General features: G+C 39.7%; 1 protein-coding gene and 1 long non-coding RNA gene across 2 annotated transcripts in view; one reads left to right on the top strand and one right to left on the bottom strand.

The window, feature by feature from the left end:
- The window catches only part of LOC124261674 (unconventional myosin-Va-like), a 164,673-nt gene that overhangs the window by 129,176 nt on the left and 13,094 nt on the right, over positions 1-22,403 (bottom strand).
- The window catches only part of LOC124261676, a 29,122-nt gene continuing 10,600 nt past the window's right edge, over positions 3,882-22,403 (top strand). The window contains exon 1 of the long non-coding RNA XR_006894391.1: positions 3,882-3,992. This is a non-coding gene — a long non-coding RNA (uncharacterized LOC124261676). The remainder of the gene's footprint in view (positions 3,993-22,403) is intronic.

Genomic DNA, 22,403 nt, shown 5'->3' with positions numbered 1-22,403 from the left:
TTGGAAAGGAGCCCCAGTGAGATGGGACAACCGGAGGAAATCTAACTTGCTTCATTTTGGGCTTTAGCACAGCAGAAAGGCAGGGCTAAAGAGAAAATAATTAGAGCTTGATTTAAGAGCTGTTAACCTGCTTGCACCAGGTGCAGCCTAAGATAAAACCTAGTTGCACCAAGTGCAGCCTAAGATAAAAATCTATTTGCATCAGTTGCAGCATATGAGAAAAAAACTAGTTGCACCAGGTGCAGCCTAAGATAAAAACCTAGTTGCACCAGCCAAATTCTAGTTGCACTGCTTTTACTGCTATAAGTAGATGCAATTATTTAGACGTTTTATTCAGAAGTTTACCCACTCAAAATTGCACCTGGTGCAAGTTAGACTAATAACTAGGTTACACTTTGTAATATTGGGTTGCACCAGTGCAAGTAACAAAGCACTAAATGATAATGCAGTGCAGCGACAGTGAGAAAGACTACATGATACCAGTAAAGGCATTTACCTTCCAAATAATTGTCCTTGGGGTTATCCCAGGAACGAAAATAGGGTTCCCAATAGGAAGTAACCTACAAACTGCATGTGATGCCTTATGAATGAATGGGTAACAGAAAAACTCACAACATCAAGTTTACATGAGTGAGAATGGTTTTCCTCTGCTAGTAGCAATGTTCCAGCAATATCATGGTGTGGGACATCAGAAATGGGCTTCATACATTCTACCCGTGTTGGAAATCAAGCCTGACCCTTCACCTTGATTTGACATATTTCAGCTTATTAAAACATCAATCATTCCAACATCCAATAACACTCACATTGGGAATTGTGACGCGGGATTCCTGCGTATTTGACGCAACAATTTTGTTAACGACTTCCAAAATACTATCATACGAGTCAAGTTTGACGCAAGTTTTATGGGTGGCCTTCACAATTCAGTTCAATAAAATCGATTTGATAAGCAAAAAATGATATTGTTCGATGATAGTTTGACTTTTACAGAGATGTCAGATTGCTCCAGAGAACTCAGAGGAGACAGTAATCCTGGCTGTTTGAATGGAACAATGCTGTAGTTCCATTTGGTGGTGTGACGTACACAGTAACATACTGAGAATGATTACCACAAAGAAATATTACATACTGAGAATGATAAACACAAAGAAATATTAAATTTTCACGACTCCCAAATATTGAAAATGACTCCCCAAAATAAATATTGTGAGTCACCATGACTCCCATTTTTAAAAGTCTTTGTAAAATCCTGATTATCTGCGGTGTCCATTCTTAAGTTTTACGTTTAGGGACAACATGCAACATGTAACATCCAGCAAAACCATTAAAGTACAACTATGTCTGGTTTATCGTCATAACCCATAAATACAAAGGTCATGAACTTATCCATCAATTCATCAAACCAACATTAATTACAACCATAGACTCTAAACTCCCGACCAGAATCAGGACAAACCACAATTTTCCATCCGACTCCATATTGAAAAGTCAAAACATCCTTCCAAAAATAACTCAAAATGTCCGCCACATCCTACCTCGACATAATGATCTGCAGTTTCAATTTCCTTCAACACAAATTGAAGATCAAATCTCTGGTAAGGACCCATCACTTCTGGTACCGCTGGTATCAACTTCGGTAATGACGCCGTTGACGTCTCTCCACTCCCCCAAATTTTCCAGAGTTTGTCCATCGTGAATATTCACTGCATGATCGCGTCCTGACTTCGTCATCGCTTTGTGACAATCGAGTGCTTATAATCACAAGTAATTTGCCATGATGGTTGCAGCAATCACAGCGACTCCATAATTATCATAATGATATCCTATATTTCATCCTGTTTTAGATAAACAAATTTGTACCACTAAGGCTCACTGTGTCGTGTTTACGTTTCGCGACATTTATGGCGACATATTTTAATGTGCTGCTCCACTGACAGAACCATGATGGCATATTATTATTAAACATCAAATATTCACATCATACCTACGACAAAGGGCAGCAGTCATTATTCCCCTTTCGGTTCTGAAATTATATTTTTGTCCAATGGACATTTGTGAGGAGAGATGGTTTGACAGTTTATGCATGTTCATGCTTGTGACCCAGGACTGTGTGTACATATATAAATATCAACCATGTCTCTTCTATATACATGGTAATATATTACCGTAAAGCTCCTTTAAACCAGCTTGTTCAGGGGTGCAAATAACTTTAAAATTGCTAGTGTACTCCGGAACAGTGGCATATGTAAAATCACTTGCCCTGATAATTTTTCCACTATACCGGCCGTTTTCATGTTGATTTTTTAAAATAAACAACATAAATAATATTGGAAAGTCAACTGGACATCGGTACAGTGTGATATACAAATCTGCTTACCCGACAGAAAAAAACACTGGACTCGGACGCCGGGCAATGGGTTAACCCCTGGGTTATTTCTACCCCTGCTGTTTTGAATCCATATTATTACACTGACTCTGACACCTGCTCAAAGGCCGAGTGAGTTTGAGTGAGTGAGTGAGTGAGTGAGTGAGTGAGTGAGTGAGTGAGTGAGTTTAGTTTTACGCTGCTTTTAGCAGTATTCCAGCAATATCATGTCAGAGGACACCAGAAATAGGCTTCACACATTGTACCCATGTGGGAAATCGAACCCGGGTCTTTGGCATGACGACTGAATGCTTTAACCACCAGGCTACCCCACCACCCCAGATATTTAAAAAATCTACAAGTGTCAGTGAAAATTTCTGAAAAGGTATTGAAACATTCCTTAGCATGTTAAATATCTACCGGATCCATCCTATAGGCATCAAAATATATTTCTAATATAGCTACATGTAACCAGTCAACCTGTATCCATGTTAGTCCGGGTTCGAACAGATTATCAGACATCAAATTTAAGGCCGTTTTCAAGGCCCAATCAACAATTTTAAGGACCTATAGAAACACACATAACACTGTTGACACATGACTAGTTGAATACACAAAAGGTTGGTCATGTGATACTGACCATCAGAGGGAAATAACTCTGAGGTAAATCGCTGAACTGGGAAGGCTTTGCTTATAAACAGGATGATGTTTAAATGCTCAGTTTTACTTTATTGAAAATGTTAATGCACTATGTTAAAAACTTCTGTATTTAATGAAATAGGATCTTTATAAAAAAAGTCCCAATTTTGAAGAAAAGATTTTTTTTCCGTAATTTTCTTGCCTTGGGCTATAAGTTTCCACTTCTATATAGATTAATCCCTATATACAGTGTTCACGAATAGCGTCCGACCCTCTGACAAATCCGGCATATTCGCCAACAGTCCGATAGAAGTCTACAACCCGCTGGCCCCAGTGTCTGACTGTATATTTCACAACGACTTTGACTGAAGTTGTTATATGTGACATGTGACACTTGTTTGCTGTTTATAAACTTATGTTTGTTAATAATTTCAATTCCAATTATAAGAAATGTTAAATCTGAAATGTGTGTTTAATTTTATTCTGTGGGTCCTGTGAATTTTCAGTGGGTCAGACAGACATCTGAAACGTACAGGACCCAATGTCCTGTTACTTTGAAACACCATTCGTCAACACTGATATAACTAAAAGACTTGTTTGTTTGATAAGTTTTTTGTCACGTGACTCCCTATGCCACTTTATAGTTATTCTAAACCAATTCTCTCAGCACTGAAATAGTATCTGAAAAACAAAATGATTCCTGGTTTGTAATATTTTTCACTAACAGAAATTCTGCAAGCTGTAGCATCTAAATTCCAAATGTTCACGCGCAAAAGTCTCCATGACAACATATGGGGCAGTAACTGCACCATTTACGGTAAATATTTGAATCCAATTTTCAGTAGAGCAATCATTCCACTCCGTTCAGAGGATAGGTGAAGACGAAACCTTAGATAAGTGTTGTAATTAACAGCTATCTGACCCAATTAGCAATGGAGGATCAGGATGGCAGTCTCTGGACAATTAAGGTCGGGCAGACGTCACACTGGTAAGTTGTCGCATGCTTTCTAATGTCATATCATCCCTGACCTGTAGTTCACAGAGAACAGTCCTCAACATTTCTTGAAATGTTTCGCCCCAAATGCATGCGTAAAGAGGCTATGGCCAAAAATCGTTTTTAAATTAATTTCATGAAGGGTACATTTATGAATGATATGTTTTCATAAATAATAAAACTTTGTCATGTACAGGATCTAAGATATCTACTTCATCCAGTTGTGTAAGGTGGGATCGACTGACATTATAACACATGACAATATATTTTCTGCCAGCTGGGCAATGGGCAGTTCAGGGGCGGAAATAACCCATTGCCCGACACCCGAGTCCAGTGGTTTTTTCTGTCGGGCAAGCAAATTTGTATATCACACTGTACCGGTGTCCAGTTGATATTCCAATGTTAATTATGTTGTTTATTTAAAAATTCAACAAGAAAACGGCTGGTATAGTGGAAAAATTATCAGGGCAAGTACACTAGCAATTTTAAAGTTATTTCCACCCCTGCAGTTTAGCCAAGTGGCAAAAACATTCGCAAATTTAGCTGAAGAGGATGAAGAAGACCCTTTCTGGCATCCCTAGGAGACTGATTGAATTTGGTTTTACGCCGCTTTTAGCAATATTCCAGCAACATCATGGCGGTACGTCCCTAGAAGAAGACCCTTTCAAGCACCATAATGTTACTGAACATTGTAAAAAATCAGGCATACAACCACATCCAATCACTCCCCCAGTATTCTGGCAGTAGATTTTTTAGCAGTGCTGGGACCCGTTCCTCAAAGCGATTGTAGCGCTACGACAGTCGTAAGTCTATGTTAAAGTATGGGAGTTACGATCATTATAACGCTACGATCGTTTTGAGGAACGGGACCCTGAAGTTAGTTTAGTTTTCAGTTTTGATGAACCTCTTTGGAAAGTCTAAAGCTTACATTGTAAGACGCTTCCCTAAATGTGTCTACAGGATAAAGTGAGTGAGTATGGGCCCAGAAAGAGTCAAATATTGAAATGTTGCTCCTAAAATGAACACAATAATGAAAGGCACTGTTGGCACACTGGCACAAATGAATAATTCCTGCATTAGAGAGCTAGCCAGCCAACATCTATAATGATTAATACATAATTAGTACATATTATGTGTCTAGGTTCTTATCAACCACTGGTGAGTAAATGTCACAGTTATTTTATCCTCTGAGTCATTCTAAGTGGCAACGTTCTTGACAAACGGTGCCAATCCTAGGATTTCATGTTCAACCTGGACAGCTGTTTAAGCGAGATCTATTGAAATGGAAAAGCTTGGCCAAACAAGAAATTGGGTGAGTGCACAATGCAGTTATTTGATTATTTAACATGAAAGCCATTGTGACATGCTGCCTGAAGAGGCGACAGGATTAATTAGACAATGTAACTCGGTTGTATGTTTGTCTGTTTTAACCATTAACGCCACACCTAGCAATATGACAGCAGTGACCCGTGAAGGTCCGGGTTGGAATTGATCTTCAGTAACCCATGCTTGTCGTAAGAGGCGACTAACAGGATTGGATGGTCAGACTTGCAGACTTGGTTGACACATGTCATCTTCCCAATTCTACAAATCGATGTTCATGCTGTTGATCACTGGATTGTCTGGTCCAGACTCGATTATTTACAGACCCCCGCACGACAATATAAGTTGCTGGTGACCAAACCTAACCTAAAATCACCTCACCTCCGGAAAAAAATTACGTCCCCCCATCATACGTTTGTTTAATGGCAACCACGTGTAACTGGTGGCCAGACCTGGCAAAATGGCCCTCGCACAAATGTTTAAAGATTTTATACATATTAAGTGGCTAAGTCTGTGTTCTTTAATATATTTGGAGTTGTACACATTGATCAAGTCAAACTGGTTACCATGGTTATGGATCTATAAATAAACTGCTACAAATGATTCTGTATATTTGGCTTATCCAATAATTCGTGCTTATGAGAGAAACCAAAAACATATTTCAGGGATTGAAATAGTGCTCAATTTATGTGCCATGACATAGTAAATATTACAATGGCACAGATGAAATATTTCCAATCTGCCCAGGCAGCACAGGTAAAATCATTAAAACAGTACACACTATTCATTTAATGCAAAATATCATAAATTTGACCAAAACAAATTTTTCAAAAACCTACTGGCAAACAAGGATAAGTTGAGCACCAACCTGACAACTGACCCGTATTAGCATGTATGAGTGCTGCCCACTGGCGCTTGCCATTGTTAGCAAAGGCAGGGGTGGAAATAACTTTAAAATTGATAGTGTACTCTGGTATAGTGGCACATGTAAAGTCACTTGCCCTGATATTTTTTCCAGTATACCGACCGTTTTCTTGCTGATTTTTTAAATAAACAACATAATTAACATTGGAAAGTTAACTGGACACCGGTACAGTGTGATATACAAATTTGTTTGCCCGACAGAAAAAAACACTGGACTCGGACGTCGGGCAATGGGTTATTTCCGCCCCTGAAAGGGCCTAGGTTGTCCGCAATCATGTGTAGTGCTACACCGACCATGTGAGAGTCTTATGTGCAAGGCGTGTGCAGCTACAAGTGGAATCAATTTCATTGTCATGCAATGCACGTGCACTACCCTACATCTGCTCTACCTTTCACAAACCAAATGGATTTGCTCATTACCGTGCACTGCCTACTTCTCGTAAACGCGTTCTCTGCGCCGGTCCAACTTATCCTTGTCTGCCAGAATATATAAGCTGTTCATCTGTGGCACTCTTAGTCTCACAGCTTAACATGCGCGTAGCCATTTTGAATGCCAGTGTGCTTAAAAGGAAATCTGTTTTGGATGATAACATAGTCTGTGGGTTTACATGATGTTTACTAATTTATTAAACATTAAATTAAAATGACATATGATTTGTGATGTTTAATCTGTTTGGTGCCCTAAGGAAGCCTTAAAAAATATTGCATTGCTCTCCCAGTATTTGGAACTGCCTGGTAACTAGCTACTGTTACCTGGTAACCAGCCACTGTTACCTGGTTGGCTGGTAATGAGTGAGTGAGTGAGTGAGTATGGTTTGACGCCGCTTTTAGCAATATTCCAGCAATATCACGGCGGGAGACACCAGAAATGGGCTTCACACATTGTACCCATGTGGGGATTCGAACCCAGGTCTTCGGCGTGACGAGTCAACGCTTTAACCACTAGGCTACCCCACCGCCCCCCTTGTACAAGATGATGAGTTAAGACATGGTCAAATGTGACAGATACACCCCTGGCTGTCCAATGATAAGGTTGGTGGAGATTGTAAACCAGTAAACTATAAGAGGACATTGTTGAGATGTACCCGTGTGGGGAATCAAACCCGTGGCGAGTGAACGCTTTAACCACTAGGCTACCCCACCGCCCCGGCTGGAAATGAAATGGGTAGAGCTTGTGTCACTGGTTTCATATACTTGTCTGTTTTTGTGTTAATGGCTAAATAATCAGTATGTGAGTGAGTGAATTGGGTTTTATGACCCTTTTAGCAATATTCCAGCAATATCACGGTGGCAGACACCAGAAATGGGCTTCACACACTGTACCCATGTGGGGAATTGTACCCAGGTCTTCGGCATGACGAGCGAACGCTTTAATTACTGGGCTAAACCACCGCCCTAAACAGTTTGTGAATAACTATTGTTGATGTATTTATTTATAGGAACGGATTTCTATATGCTCTCGCTGTGTGTATTTACACAGAGGGTTCTTTGTTATTTATGTCCATACGTTCATAAATGCTAACATTTATTGAAGTCGGTTTTGAATAATCTTCTGCTTCATGAAATTATCACATATTATTTCATAAAAAATATATATTTATTTAACAGATGTTTGAGGCTTTCTTATACCCTTAAAGTGTACATGCTTAATACTGAACACTGCATTTATAGGAATGACGGGGATAGGCAGAATGTTACCTTGACCTACAACACAAGGGGTCAAGGACAGTCTCAGTAATTAATTAACAAAAAATATGAGGGCCCTCTTAACTAGTGAGTGAGTATATTTTTTATGCCTTTTTTTAGCAATATCCCAGCTAGGCACACCAGAAATTGGCTTCACACATAGTACCAATATTGGGAATCAAACCCTGGTGTTTGCAATGACTAGGGTACACCTTAAGAAAGGCTACCGAAGAAAGAAAGAAATGGGAAGGTACTGTAAGTGAGTGAATTTTGTTTTACGACACTTCAGCAATATTCCGGCAATATCCCGGCGGGGGACACCAAAAAGGGGCTTCACACATTGTACCCATGTGGGGGTTCTAACCCTGATGAGCGAACACTTTAACCACTAGGCTACCTCGCCACCAGGCACTTTTTAGGACTTCAAAGAAGGCACAATAGATATTTATCAATTTCTGACATACTGTTATAGACAAGTTTTGACAGGATTGACAGTTACAATGATTCTTAAGGTCTTTACCAAAATGTTGTTGTAAAAAAATATTACAAATGTTGTCTTCCATAAATTTGGTCTTTACCTTCAAAGTAATCTCACGCAGTGCATCTGTGGGAGTTTGGGGTATAGGGTAGATTTATGGTTGGTTTCTTTGTTGTTTAAGGCCAGACAATCCAGTGATCAACATCATGAGCACCGATTTTCACAATTGGGATGCGATGCTATGTGTCAACCAAGTCAGTGAGCCTGGCCACCTGATACCACTAGCCGCCTCTTACGATAAGAAGGTGACCACAGTCTTCAAAGTCAATATATCCAAACATTCAGCCTGTTCAACTGATTAAATCAAACCCTTCAGACGGGTGACACCTTCTCCCCAGGACAAACCCACAAAGCTGTTTAAGCATGTCGTTATCATTCTGCGAAAATTAGCTAAAAAAATTATTCTGTTTTCTTAAGAAGAGAAAACAACACGAAATTCTTGAGACTTTGATTGCCAAGCAAATGAGCAACACTGGAGAAGATTTCAGAAAAAATCATCGCGAAAACACTTCTCGCAAACATTAGCGTAGACCCTGCAAAGAAGGAAGCTCGACAAACAGAATCGTGTATGTTGATTTTGCAAATACAAATATGGTCGACAGTCTCGGATTTTGGAAATCTATTGTTGACATTTGACCAATCAAACAAAGCCCTGAGCTATGTCCTGACCTGGAGAAGATTTACGTCACGGTCATCTTCGGAGGCTGGCTTCATGTGATAAAAGATACAAAGATGCCGAGCCAGGTGTACCTATGCGCCATCATTGTCATTTTTCTATGAGTTCCCCATGTCTGACAGTGGCGCCTTGTCTATCCAGTGTTGTGAAGGGTCACTCTGTGTTGGAATGCAATTAGAACATTTCAAGGTTGTGTTTGAACATTTTATGCCCTCGAAACACTTCCCTGTGAAATTATTTCCACTTCATTGATTTTCTTAAAACAAGTAGAAAAGCGTAATTTTCGCAGATTAAGTGTAAAGGCGTTATTTAATGGTCAAAATCGTAATAATTACGCCCAAAGCGTAAGGGTTGGCATTTCTGCGTCTTTTGTGCAAACTCACTTGAAGAAAGACATAACTAGTTATGTATATTGTAACTGTTAGGCCTGTGTATTGGGAAATAAAACTGTATTGCAGTATATAGGGATTCAGGTACCTGTATTGCTATATATTTGGAACTACAGTGTTTGAGGTGAGGTGAGGTGAGGTGAAATTGGGTTTAACGTCGTGCTTGAGAATATTTCGCTCATATGACAACGTGCATGCGTGTGTATGTGTATGTGTGGCTGCTTGTACTAGCCCAGACTGAAGCTGGTTTTATAGTGCTAGCCCACTGAGATACCATGCCGCAGTGAAGCATGAATACCCCACTCAGACACATTATACTGACTCCGAGCCGACCAGTCCTTATTGTACCCATTAATGCCGAGCGCCAGGCAGGGACCAACAAGTACCATATTTTAACGTCTTTTGGTATGACGCAGCCGGGGATCGAACCCGCGACCTTCCGCTTTCCTAGCCACAGTGTTTGACAGTCAGTGACACTGCAGATTCTATTTTCTTCATACTATGTCCCTTAAAACAAATGAAATAGTTCTAATAAGAACAATCTCAAAATATGGTTGGACAGTGAGGTATTCTGTTTTCTGTTTTATACACAGTATGTAAAGCTTGACATTTTGTCGATGAATTACAAAGGGAAACACCTGTTGTGAAAGAAAGTCTGTGTAGATTTTAATTTGAACCATAGAAAATAAAAAAAACTCCCCATATTCTTTTTTCACAGAATATACCATTTCAAAGAAAAGAATTACAATACCTACTGTTTGAAAACAAAGAGTATAGATAGAAGTGATAGATATAATCACAAAACTGCCAATATGTTTTTTACACAATATACCATTCCTTAAAAATATATTGCAATACCTATGATTTGAAAAGTAAAAGTATATACTGGTAATACATCATCATCATATCCATCATCATCATCATCATCACCAACATCATCATCATTATCAACATCATCATCACACCATCATCACCAACATCATCATCATCATATTCATCATTATCATCATCACCATCAACATCATCATCATCAACATCATCATCACCACCACAATCATCATCATCATCATCATCACCATCATCATCAACAACATCATCATCAACATCATCATCATCACCAACATCATCATCATTCATCATTATCATCATCACCACCACATCATCATCATCATCAATCATCATATTCATCATCACCATCATCATATTCATCATTATCATCATCATCACCAACATCATCATCATCACCACCACTATCATCATTCTTTGCTAGGTGAAGTTCTATCTACAAAATACAAATAAATATTAAGCAAGAAACTAAACAGGTTTTATGCTTTTCCTTGGACAAATTAATGGCTGTTGGCTCTTTGCCCACAAGCACAAACTTTGGTCAACAAATAATCAATCTGTAAATTGTAATCACGGAAGTGACCGTCTCTGCTTAAGCTACCAAAGAATAAGGGTCACACTGACCCAAAAAGATATTTTCGGGGTCATCAAACTTTCAGCTATTCCGACACAATGAAGGGAAACAGGTGCTTACAGTGTTCATGACATTGATTTGAGTTCTCAACAAAACAATTAACATTTCCAAAGACGGATCACAAGTCGATCCCCCTGCTCGTAAATGACACTGGTGCCTGACCCATGCTTCGTTGAAAGATCTTATGTCAAATACTATTTTGATCTAAGGCCAGAACAATTTTATTTCTTGTTTTACGGATTTTTGTCCTTTGAAATCCTAAAGGCTGCGAAGGGGGAAACAAAATCACAAGTCAAAGTAATATTCTTTTTAAATACTAAAAGTATTTTGCTTTTGGCAATTTATGAAGTGTATATGGGGCAAAAAACAATCTAAAAACTTTTTCGTGTAAGTTTACATTTTTGGCCAATGAAAACATTAGAATTTTATTTTTTGAGCAGTGAAAACTCATTTCTATTTTTCTTGAAAAAAAACGGCGGATCCGTAAAACAAGAAATAAAATTGGCCTAGCCTAAGCACTGAAGAAAAATGAGTCATCTTAAGGATCTAGGTCTCCCATCCCAGAATTTTGTTTCTTCAAATCACAAAAACAAATGTATGTATGTTTGTTATTACACAGTTTAGTGTTGAGATTCTTGCGTAGAAATTAGTGATTGTTATCGCTTACAATATGCAGATCATTGATCCGATCTCAGTGATCGATCAATAATCGATTGTAATTGTAAACGCTACACAAAACTCATATGGACAATAGCAGGACACAGTCATAACATTGTGCAAAGGAAACAGGCACCGATTAATATCTTCATCAAGATGATCGAGGATACTTCCTGTTGAGACACACACGCGAGTATGTTGTTGACATTACAGTTGAAGTCAGGAAACTGCCTCAGTTGTTTGTCTTGATTTAACTAACATAACAATAAGAAACAAACAATCTAAAGTTTCGTTTGATGTTTCATATTTTCGTGAACATCGATTAGTCTCCCGTGCTGATCAATTGACCATTTATTCAATCAATGCGCTAAAAGCATTAGTCAGGGCTCAATTTAAGAGAGGTTTTAACCAACTTGCCAGGTGCAACCTAAGATAAAACCTAGTTGCACCAGCCAAATTCCAGCGGCAACATAGTGTGTTAAAACGTCAGAGGTTTCGGTGCACATAAACATATTTCTGTGATGTAGTACCTTTGAAACCACAGCAACACAGAGACACAGCTGATCCCTGTTTACAAGAGCTGTCATAGGTGAAACGTGTACGTGAATAGCAACATTTCAGTGCCATAGCTATTCAAAGTTTAGAAGAAAAATTAGCTGACATATTTATGCTTATAAAGTTAGATTTATTGTTGATTTATTTCTCAAAAATTGACTTGCACCTTGTGTAAGTTAGACTTATAACTAGGTTGCACTTTGTAATATTGCGTTGCACCAGTGCAAGTAACAAAGCACTAAATCGAGCCCTGTTAGTAGAAATACCAATGAAGGGAATTGATAACCAAATAGGTCAGGTGAGGTGAAATGGGATTTAACATTGTACTTAAGAATATTTCGCTCATATGACGACTTGCATGCATATGTATGTGTCGCTGCTTGTACTAGCCCAGACTTAAGCTGGTTTTATAGTGCTAGCCCACTGAGATACCATGCCGCAGTGAAGCATTAATACCCCACTCAGACACATTATACTGACTCCGAGCCGACCAGTCCTTGTTGTACCCATTAATGCCGAGCGCCAGGCAGGGAACAACAATTACCATATTTTAACCTCTTTTGGTATGACACGGCCGGGGATCGAACCCGTGACCTTCCGCTCTCGGTGCGGACCTCTAACTTTCACTACACAGCGGAGGAAACAGGAAAATACTGAGTAACTTTCTGATGTAGTTTCATTTCATTATTTACAATGTATAATCTATATTTCAAAATAGTGAAATGTGTCATAATGACCTCAAAGAGACCGCTTGTTAGCTGAAAAAGTTATTTTATACTAAAACACCCATCAACATGTTAAAAAGCACCCACAACAGCATTAACATAAAACAAACTGACTCTGAACTGTGCAAATTTCTCTCCTTCATGGTTATTCTGACCCATCCTGTCAAAAATAATTCCCTATTTTTTCAGATGACCTTAACTAAGCCTTGACACAAGGCCCAGACGACCTACAAGTCGAGGTCAAACATGTATCGTCCGCGGAACACTTGAGGCGAAGTTCTGTGGTAAGAGTTTCTCTCGAAGATGACGTATTGCTGTGAAACACAGAACCTGGTCGTCAGTCGAGTGTCAAAACGTGACACGACCGGCAGACAAGAAAGGCCAACATTTGTCTTCTGACGGCTGCGAATTAACAGTTTCCACAACACTAGGCTCCCTGTACACAGAGCACAATCAGTCAATTCATTCACGAAACATAACAACATCTTAAAACGCCACAAGGAAAAACCTTTACATTCTCTTCCCATTTTTAACATGCTACCATCCTATCATGAGATCTTTACGGTCATGAAATACCAGCCTCCCTAAATATTAAACTCAGTTATGACAAAGATGGTTTAAGCCTGGTAACCAACATTCCAAGGTGGTACAAAAATTACATCAAGCAAACAGCAAGAATTCTTTATAAGGAAGAAAACGAAATATCTATAAGAGTATTTGTTTTAAACATATATATTTCATAAACAGAAGCTTGATTGGTAAACAAGTAACAACTTTTTAAAAATTGTGAGTCAGTATGGTTTTACGCCGCTTTGTGTATATTGTGTGTGTAAACTGAAACTTTATTTCCTCTGAAAGAGTTTACCTAAAAAATTATGATGACTGTTTTCATATCATTACTGGTGGTTAATTCTCCCATCTATGACATTTCGATTGTCGATTTTTTTAGCCAGCCCTATGTATAAGTGAGTGAGTTTAGTGTTACATTAAGCTTTTAGCAATATTCCAGCAATATCCGGCAGGGGACACCAGAAATGGGCTTCACATTTGTACCCATGTGGGGAATCAAACCCAAGTCTTCAGCATGACAACTGAACACTTTAACCACTAGGCTACCCCACTGCTCCCGCTACGTAGAAGGAATCAGGACATGTATGGTTTATAAGCTGCTTTTAGCAATATTCCAGCAATATCCCGAAGGGGACACCTGCTAAAAGCTGCATAAAAGCACACTCACTCACTCACTCATAACCAACTCAGTATCTCCAGCTGGCTTGAAACAATGACAGCTAACAGAGTCGATACATCATGTATACACTTTATCTCTCTTGACCTTTAACCCAGGGTTATGATATACAATATATATGCTATTCAAGTGATAAGCACATATTAAACGTTATCATAATTCTATGAAGCCCTTGTGCACACAGATTGAGCTACTCATATTAACACTGTTCACATACCACCCAGTGAAACAAATACCTCGTCCATACCATCAAGAGATGGCAGTCAGTCACATTCACCACTAGACTGCTGACCAAGTCAAGTAAAATTATGCTCGGTCTAGTAACACGTAACTTTTTGTATTGTGTGAGTAAACAAACATTATTTCCGCAGAACAGTTTACCTAAAATTACTGTTTTCATATCAATAAGCAAAATTAATTCTTCCCATCACTGATATTTCCAATTCACTTGTCACGCTGAAGACCCGGGTTCAATTTCCCCACATGGGTACAATGTGTGAAGCCCATTTTCTGGTGTTCCCTGCTGTGATATTTCTGGAATATTAGTAAAAGCAGCGTAAAACTTAACTCACTAACTCCTAGCCCTCAAGACACCTTTATCCAAAGTTACTGGCTTGATCCAACAAGTTGGTACCAGTTTCCATCCCTGTGAAGGTGAAAGACTGACACTTGTGTAGGCACAGTAAACTGTCTACATTTTTCATGGTCTGTTAATGCTACTATATTATTTCATCCTAATCTTTGCTTGCTGTGTCCGCTGCCTCAGCTCTATCCATCCCAATACACAACACAATATACCCTCAAACAGACACACAAACATACACATACAAACTCACACCCTAAAATCCCTCTCGGACACACACACACACACACACACACACACACACACACACACACACACCACACGCCCACTTGTCCCCAATCCCCTCCAACAAAACACACACACACATTCATTACACACACCATTCATTACACATACCATTCATTAAACCGCGCCATTCATCATGTTCATTCATTACACATGCCATCATTACACATACACACATTCCATTTACACACTCACATTCATTACACACCACCATTCATCACACACACACACACCATTCATTACACATGTCATTCATTACACACTCACACACAAACATTCATTACATACACTCACACATGCACACAACACACACATTTTACACACACACACACACACACACACTGACTCTCTCTCAAATAAACTCAATTAATTCAACACACACACACACACCACACGCCCACTTGTCACCAAACACTCACTTCAGAGAGTGGCAGCACTTTACAGCATCTCTATCCACTTGTAAACAGAAACCCATATCCTGTAATAGCCTCCAATATATATTGTGTATTTCCGTCTAGTGAGGTCGGCAGTGTGCGTGGGAGGCTGCTGCATCACATTGTCAGCTCCTGAACACCACACAGTGCCTGTAACGCTTCACAGAAAATACTTCAAATACTCAAGTAAGAAATCAAACACTGAAGTAAGTAAGCTGCATTTAACAGTTCACAGCATGTCAGTTTGACATGGAGGGTATTAAAGCTTGGAACAGATATTTGGGATTACACTTTCTCAGTAACATACAGATTCTAGAGCTTATGGGGTTGAGTCCCATCCCACACTCTGAAAGTCTGGCTCTGAACTGCCTACACACAAAGTCAGCTAACCCAGCTTTAAGCTCGATTCCAGTTCACAGCATGTCAGGATGACATTGAGGGTATTAAAGCTTGGAACATATATTTGGGATTACACTTTCTCAGTAACATACAGATTCTAGTGCTTATGGGGTTGAGTCCCATCCCACACTCTGAAAGTCTGGCACTGAACTGCCTACACACAAAGTCAGCTAACCTAGCTTTCACAAAAATGGAATTCAGACAACTGGTAGTCTAGACCACAGACTTTGCGTACCCCTCTGATTCTATAGTGTGGGTTCACATCATAAACATGGGTTATTTCCCTGTAAGTACAATTATACTGTATTTCACAGCTGAATCTGCAATGGAAGGAAAAGACTATATGGATGAACAACAACTATTTTACTACAGTGAGAGTAACATTTCGATGTACCTTATTGCACTTGCTTGATAACGGTGTTAGATCCAGGGCTCCAGATAAGGGCTGTATCGGCGTATGTACGGATATAAAATAAGCAAGATACGGTAGGAAATAATTTAGAAAACGTAGCAGATATGCACCACAGCAATGGTGTACGGTCTTACAATCATTTACAGATGTATTTATCTGAAAACGTATTGTTTTATTGTTTATTGACCTGTTTACACAAGACCAGCAATGTTGTGGTGCATATATGAAACTAAACACAAGATTACTGATACTCCATTAAATTCCATTCCGTACTCTAAATGTACTCTTATTGTTTTCCAGTACTCCTATATTGAAAACATAAGGAGTACGTACTTCTGATCATGAAAAATTATCAGGAGCCCTGTAGATCCTACACCGAAATAACGCTCTCACGGTAAAAAGAATTTGTTCATCATTATATTGCTATCCTTCCTTACCACTCCAACTTCTAAATGCCTCTCAAAGAAGTGAATTGTTTTTTAGCAGAGTAGCGGTGGTGAGGTGGTTAAAGCGTTAGCTCATCACACCGAAGACCCGGGTTCTATTCCCCACATGGGTGTAATGTGTGAAGCCCATTTCTGGTGTCCCCCGTCATGATATTGCTGGAATATTGCTAAAAGCTGAGTAAAAGTAAACTCACCCACTCACTTATAACATAATAAACTAAATAAAATACATTCATAATGAATACTGATCTGGCAAAATATGATGAGAATATGTACATTTCATCCCGGCTATTTCCTGCATGTTTTAATCTACAAACTACAGCTAAAACAAACTAAAATTAATCCCTCTGAGTTTGTTATAATTCTAGTTTATTTATTACACAATATAATAATAATAAGTCATCTTCCATAGCGCGCAGTATCCAAACTCGCAGCGCTTAATCAGAATCTGATGATTATAACCCCTGATAACCCAAACTGCCTGTTAGCCACTACAACGTATAGTCACATGACTTTATCCCACCAGGTACCCATTCACTGCTGGGTGAAACTCACTTGCCTAAGGTGAGACCACATGTATCACATGTGCTTCGTTGTGGGGCAGGACTGAAGTCCTTAGAAAGTCTCAGGAGTCAAGCTGCCAAACACGGTCACCCATCCAAGGACTGTCTGAGCTCGACGTTGCTTAACTTCAACTGATTCGTGACCTGAGCTCTGTGCACAGGACCACACACCAATATGTTATCAAATAACATTTTTACCAACATAAACCAAATCTCACTTTTATTGACTAGCATGACTGATGATATTCATTTGTTTTAATGTTCACTTCAAAATCCTATAATTGGATTTAAATGAGACAGGTTTTAAAGTTATGATGACAAATGACTGTCACGTTACCCATATCTAGAGGGCCTGCAACTGAGTAATGGAAGCAGGTTTTTTCCTACAAGGAACAAAATTCTCCATTTCATATATCCCATGGTTTTACATGACATTTTGAATTCTAATGCATATTTGACTGCACAATTTCATTAGAGACTTCCTAAATATTTTTTCACCCAAGAGTCATTTCTGAGACAATATATCAGATAAGTGTACCGTGAATCCATGGGGTGTGGGTGGGTGGGGGCATTCTCTTCCCACAGAGGTTACTTGTCATATCTTCCTACGAACATCTGTTCTAATACGGACAATAGCGGCAAAAAACGCAACACAAATTATCTCCTTTCTTCCTATCTAATCAGAACATGTGATACATCGACTTAGATCCAACTTGACTAACACAAGCAAATGTAATAGAACAGAGGTTCGTAGGCAGATATGACAAGTAACCTCTGTGGGAAGAGAATGGGGGAAGGGGGCCCATTCTGTTTATTACTGCACTCAGCAACCAGGAAAGTGACAGTGGTAAGTTAGTAATCAAGTCTGACTTATCAGTGTTTCCATTATCCTGTATATACCGGCCTTTGACTGGTACAAAGTTAGGCTGTCGGTCATCGTGTCCGGCAAATTTTAAAATCAATTTTCTAATTACCTTTGTCAATTTTATTTCTCCTCGAAAAAGAAGACGGTTTCACAATGACATCAAGGTGTTGTCAAATAGAAAATAGCAATTTTGGAAACCCCCAGGCTAAAAATGCAGCACTGATGCATTGCAATACCCTCTACATTTCTCATTGGTTGTTAGAGGACAAGGTTGCGCGCCTAATGAAAAGCGTGATCACTTGACCGGTAAAATTTACAAATGACCGGTATTTGAAATGCTAGCCGGTCACTATGTCCAGCTGTAAAAAATGCCAGCAGAAACACTGCTAATTGATGAACATTAATTCACACTAGGGAACAATGACATGTGGTCGTCCAAGTCAAAAGGTATGGCCACCTGATCAATTTAGCTCTTCTCACAGCTTACTATAACTGAGATTCCCCTCAAGGCCATGCACTGATTCAACTGTTTTGAAAATTATGTGTAACATGTTCGGCAAAATATGTGAAATTAACTCACAATGATGAAATAGTGAGCAGCTTTCCCATCCGACATACTGTACAGTAGGACTACCTGATGATCGGCATGATAAAGTATACCATAGTCAGCATGGTCACACATGGCAACAAATATTTATTTATTTCATGGATATATTGAATAATACATCAACTGCTGACTTGTTGTATTCATAACCCAAAATTCATATTGTGGTATCAGCTATTCTAGTATGAACTGTACAACCCTAAATAGGCCTCTATCCCCAACAGGGCCCCAGTGCTATTTAAAGTGTAAGGGGAATAACTCTGATTGCCCTTGTTCTAGTCAGTTGAGAGCACAATGCCACTGCCTTGCCATGCTTGTTATGTAAGCCCATCTTGAGCTAGAATAAACCCACATACTTCAGTGATAGTTGTCCTTCATATCACCACAATGATATTTATTATATATATATTCTTATTTATTTATTATAGGCGTGAGTGTCACAAAGACCAATCGCGATTGAACTGACCGATCTAGGGTGGAAGGATGAAGAACAAACCTTGAAGATAAGAGAATTCACTTCCACTTCTGACATACGTTAGTAATATGTGGACCATACAGAAAAATTGTGAAGGGTTTTCAAACAACAATGTTGTGACGTCCCAGCCAAGGGAGATAACTCTGTAACTCTTTAGGCATACCACTAGGGATAGCTCAGACTTAGTGTTACAATTTTTATTTCCATTTCTGTATGTGTCCCAGGGCTTAGATTTTTCGACTGACTGACTGTGTTTGGTTTTTCACCACTTTAAGCAATATTCCAGAACATCACGGCAGGGGACACCAGAAATGGGCTTCTTCGCACTGTGCCCATGTGGGATTGAACCGGGTCTTGCAAGCCTCTTAGGCTACCCCACAGATTAGATTTTTGAAGCTCTCTTAGCTAAGATAGTTGTAAGTGCATTCATTAACATTAACTTCACGACTATCTTAGCTAAAGAGAGCTTTCAAAATCTAGGCCAGAAGGAATAAGGCATCCATAATCCTGAGGAATGTTTACGACATAATATATTATATTAGCACCATCATGATTGTAGTGGATTTGCTACAGCCCTGGTGAATAGACATCAGTAAAGCAAGATGAATTCAGTGCAGTAGATATGGGCGATTGTTTCTGGCATTCGTCATGGAAACTGGTTTGTTCTAGTTGACTCAGTGGCAGAGAAGTCATTGATTTTATGAGACAATGTCTATTTTCTACAGACCTAATAGTTATCTCCAGCAGGAAGCTGATCTCCTGTCTGTGCAGGCTGCTGGCACAGCGGAGTGTGAGAGTGGATGTGAGTGGATGTGTGAGTGGATGTGAGTGTGTATATCCATGACAGCGAGTGATAATGTCATTGAGAGTGAGTGAATGTATTATCGACAGTGAAGGAGTATGATTATGCTGAGAGTGAGTGAGCGAGTATGGTTTTTGTGCCACTTCTAACAATATTCCAGCAATATCACAGCAGGGGGACACCAGAAATGGGCTTCACAAATTGTGTCCATGTGGTATTCTGTCATACAGACCCTGAAAGAAATATATCCAAGAAAGCCCAAGCAAGTCTAGATTTCCACAGTTTCAGGGTGGTGGTGAGTGTGAGTGAGTGAGTGTGACTGAGTGACTGAGTGAGTGAGTGAGTGAGTGAGTGAGTGAGTGAGTGTGAGTGAGTGAGTGTGAGTGAGTGAGTGTGAGTGAGTGTGAGTGAGTGAGTGTGAGTGAGTGAGTGAGTGAGTGAGTGTGAGTGAGTGAGTGAGTGAGTGAGTGTAAGTGAGTGAGTCAGTGTGAGTGTGAGGAGTGAGTGAGTGAGAATGGCCAGGCGAGCAAGTATGAAGTCTAGCAAAGTCAGCCAAAAGTAACAATTTCCGTTTGTTTGCTCACGAGGATTTACACCACTTTGACGAACGATTATTGTTACTTTCTGCTGACTTAGATGAATAATAATAATAAAGGATATTTATATAGCGCAGATACCCCCACACAACTAGTACATGCTCAAGGCACTGTTTTTTCCCTCGAATTTGAACGTCGTATTATCAATCTCAACTCCCTGGGGATCACACAAGTCTTGCAACCACTAGGCACACCAAGGTATTGCGGCTTTCCCATCCTTACGAGGTTCCCATACACAACTGGGTGGACAGGGACACATAGTCAGAGTACTTTGTCCATGTTCACTGCACGTTGCTGTACCTGCTAAGGTGTTTGCACGTATTCATGTGGCCACCATCGGGTCATATACCAACGGATTCGTGGGTTCTTTAAAGTGCACAGCGTTTTGTTCTGTACACTAGGGGTTGTGACAACACCGTAAGAGTCTGCACATAAAGTTGACTCCAAGGTTTTTGCACCCGGTCACAGGTGGGCTCGATCCCGGCACCTCAAGCTCGCTGGATCACTAGTCTGTCGCCTTAGACAGCTTGCCAACCACGCCCCATTTTTCTATACTTTGGTATCAAAGCAGGGATGGTTCTTATTCATCTGTTGTGGAACAACTGCCTTAGGTGTCCACTATATAAATATGCACAGATAAATCTTACAAAGTGCAGTGTGTGTAGTGGCTGGTGACCACCTGTATGTTGTAGCTGTTGTAGCAGTGTATACAGGATTGTCAGGTCAGTGTGTCACTGGTGGACCGTATTACTTGGCAGCTGGATACAGCCACGTATCCCATGGCAGTGTGCAGTACATAAATGTTGATATTCTCATGCCTTTTCATGCAATGTGTTGCTAATCAATCAATCAGTTCATGAGGTTTTACACAACTGTGAGTGAGTGAGTGAGTGATTGATTATCAATCAATTGATTGATTGATTGATTGATTGATTGATTGATTGATGGTTGGTTGGTTGATCGATCGATTGATCGAGTGAGTGAGTGAGTGAAGATTTGGTTATATAGTTCATAAAGTATCGTCAATCCAGCGACCAGGATCTGAGTAAAGTAACACCAGTAACTGCCAGTAACACTAACAAACGCCTGCTGTAACATTTTGGGTGAAATACCAGTGCCTTAGCAGCACAGCAGGGGCGGTGGGGTAGCCTAGTGGTTAAAGCGTTTGCTTGTCACACCAAAGAGCTGGGTTCAATTCCCGACATGGGTACAATGTGTGTGTGTAAGCCCCATTTCTGGTGTCCCTGCCGAGATATTGCTGGAATATTTGTTTTTGCATTGTATTACATGTTGGGATTAAGATTACCATTTGGATTTGTCTTGTCAACAGGGCCAGAAATAGCAATCAGCTGTGCACACGTTTCCCCACGATCTATCAGTGATTTACATTTTCGGTTTAGCTACAATGTGTAGCAAAACGAAGCATTGAGAACTCAGGTTCAGAATTATAGCACATAGATGTTGCTTGCTGACAGGCGCTATCACCATGTTGATTTTTCTTGCCTAAAGCCAGTGTATGAAATAAGCCAAAACTCCAGCCAGACATCATGGCTGGTAACTTCAAAATGTTACCAACCCCAAATGGATTTAACCAGACCAAATATGGTCAATTTACTCAGATGTATTGAACATTTAAAAATTTTACCAGACCATCAGACTGGCTAGCTGTAAATTAAGACCGTCCGTGACCGTCAGAAATCTAGACCGTCTCAGGCGGTCGGACAGGCCTTGTTTCATACACT

This window comes from Haliotis rubra, unplaced genomic scaffold (genome assembly GCF_003918875.1).
Source record: "Haliotis rubra isolate DU_JTF1 unplaced genomic scaffold, ASM391887v1 Scf803, whole genome shotgun sequence".
NCBI lineage: Eukaryota > Metazoa > Mollusca > Gastropoda > Lepetellida > Haliotidae > Haliotis > Haliotis rubra.
This window is presented reverse-complemented; position numbering and strand designations above follow the sequence as displayed.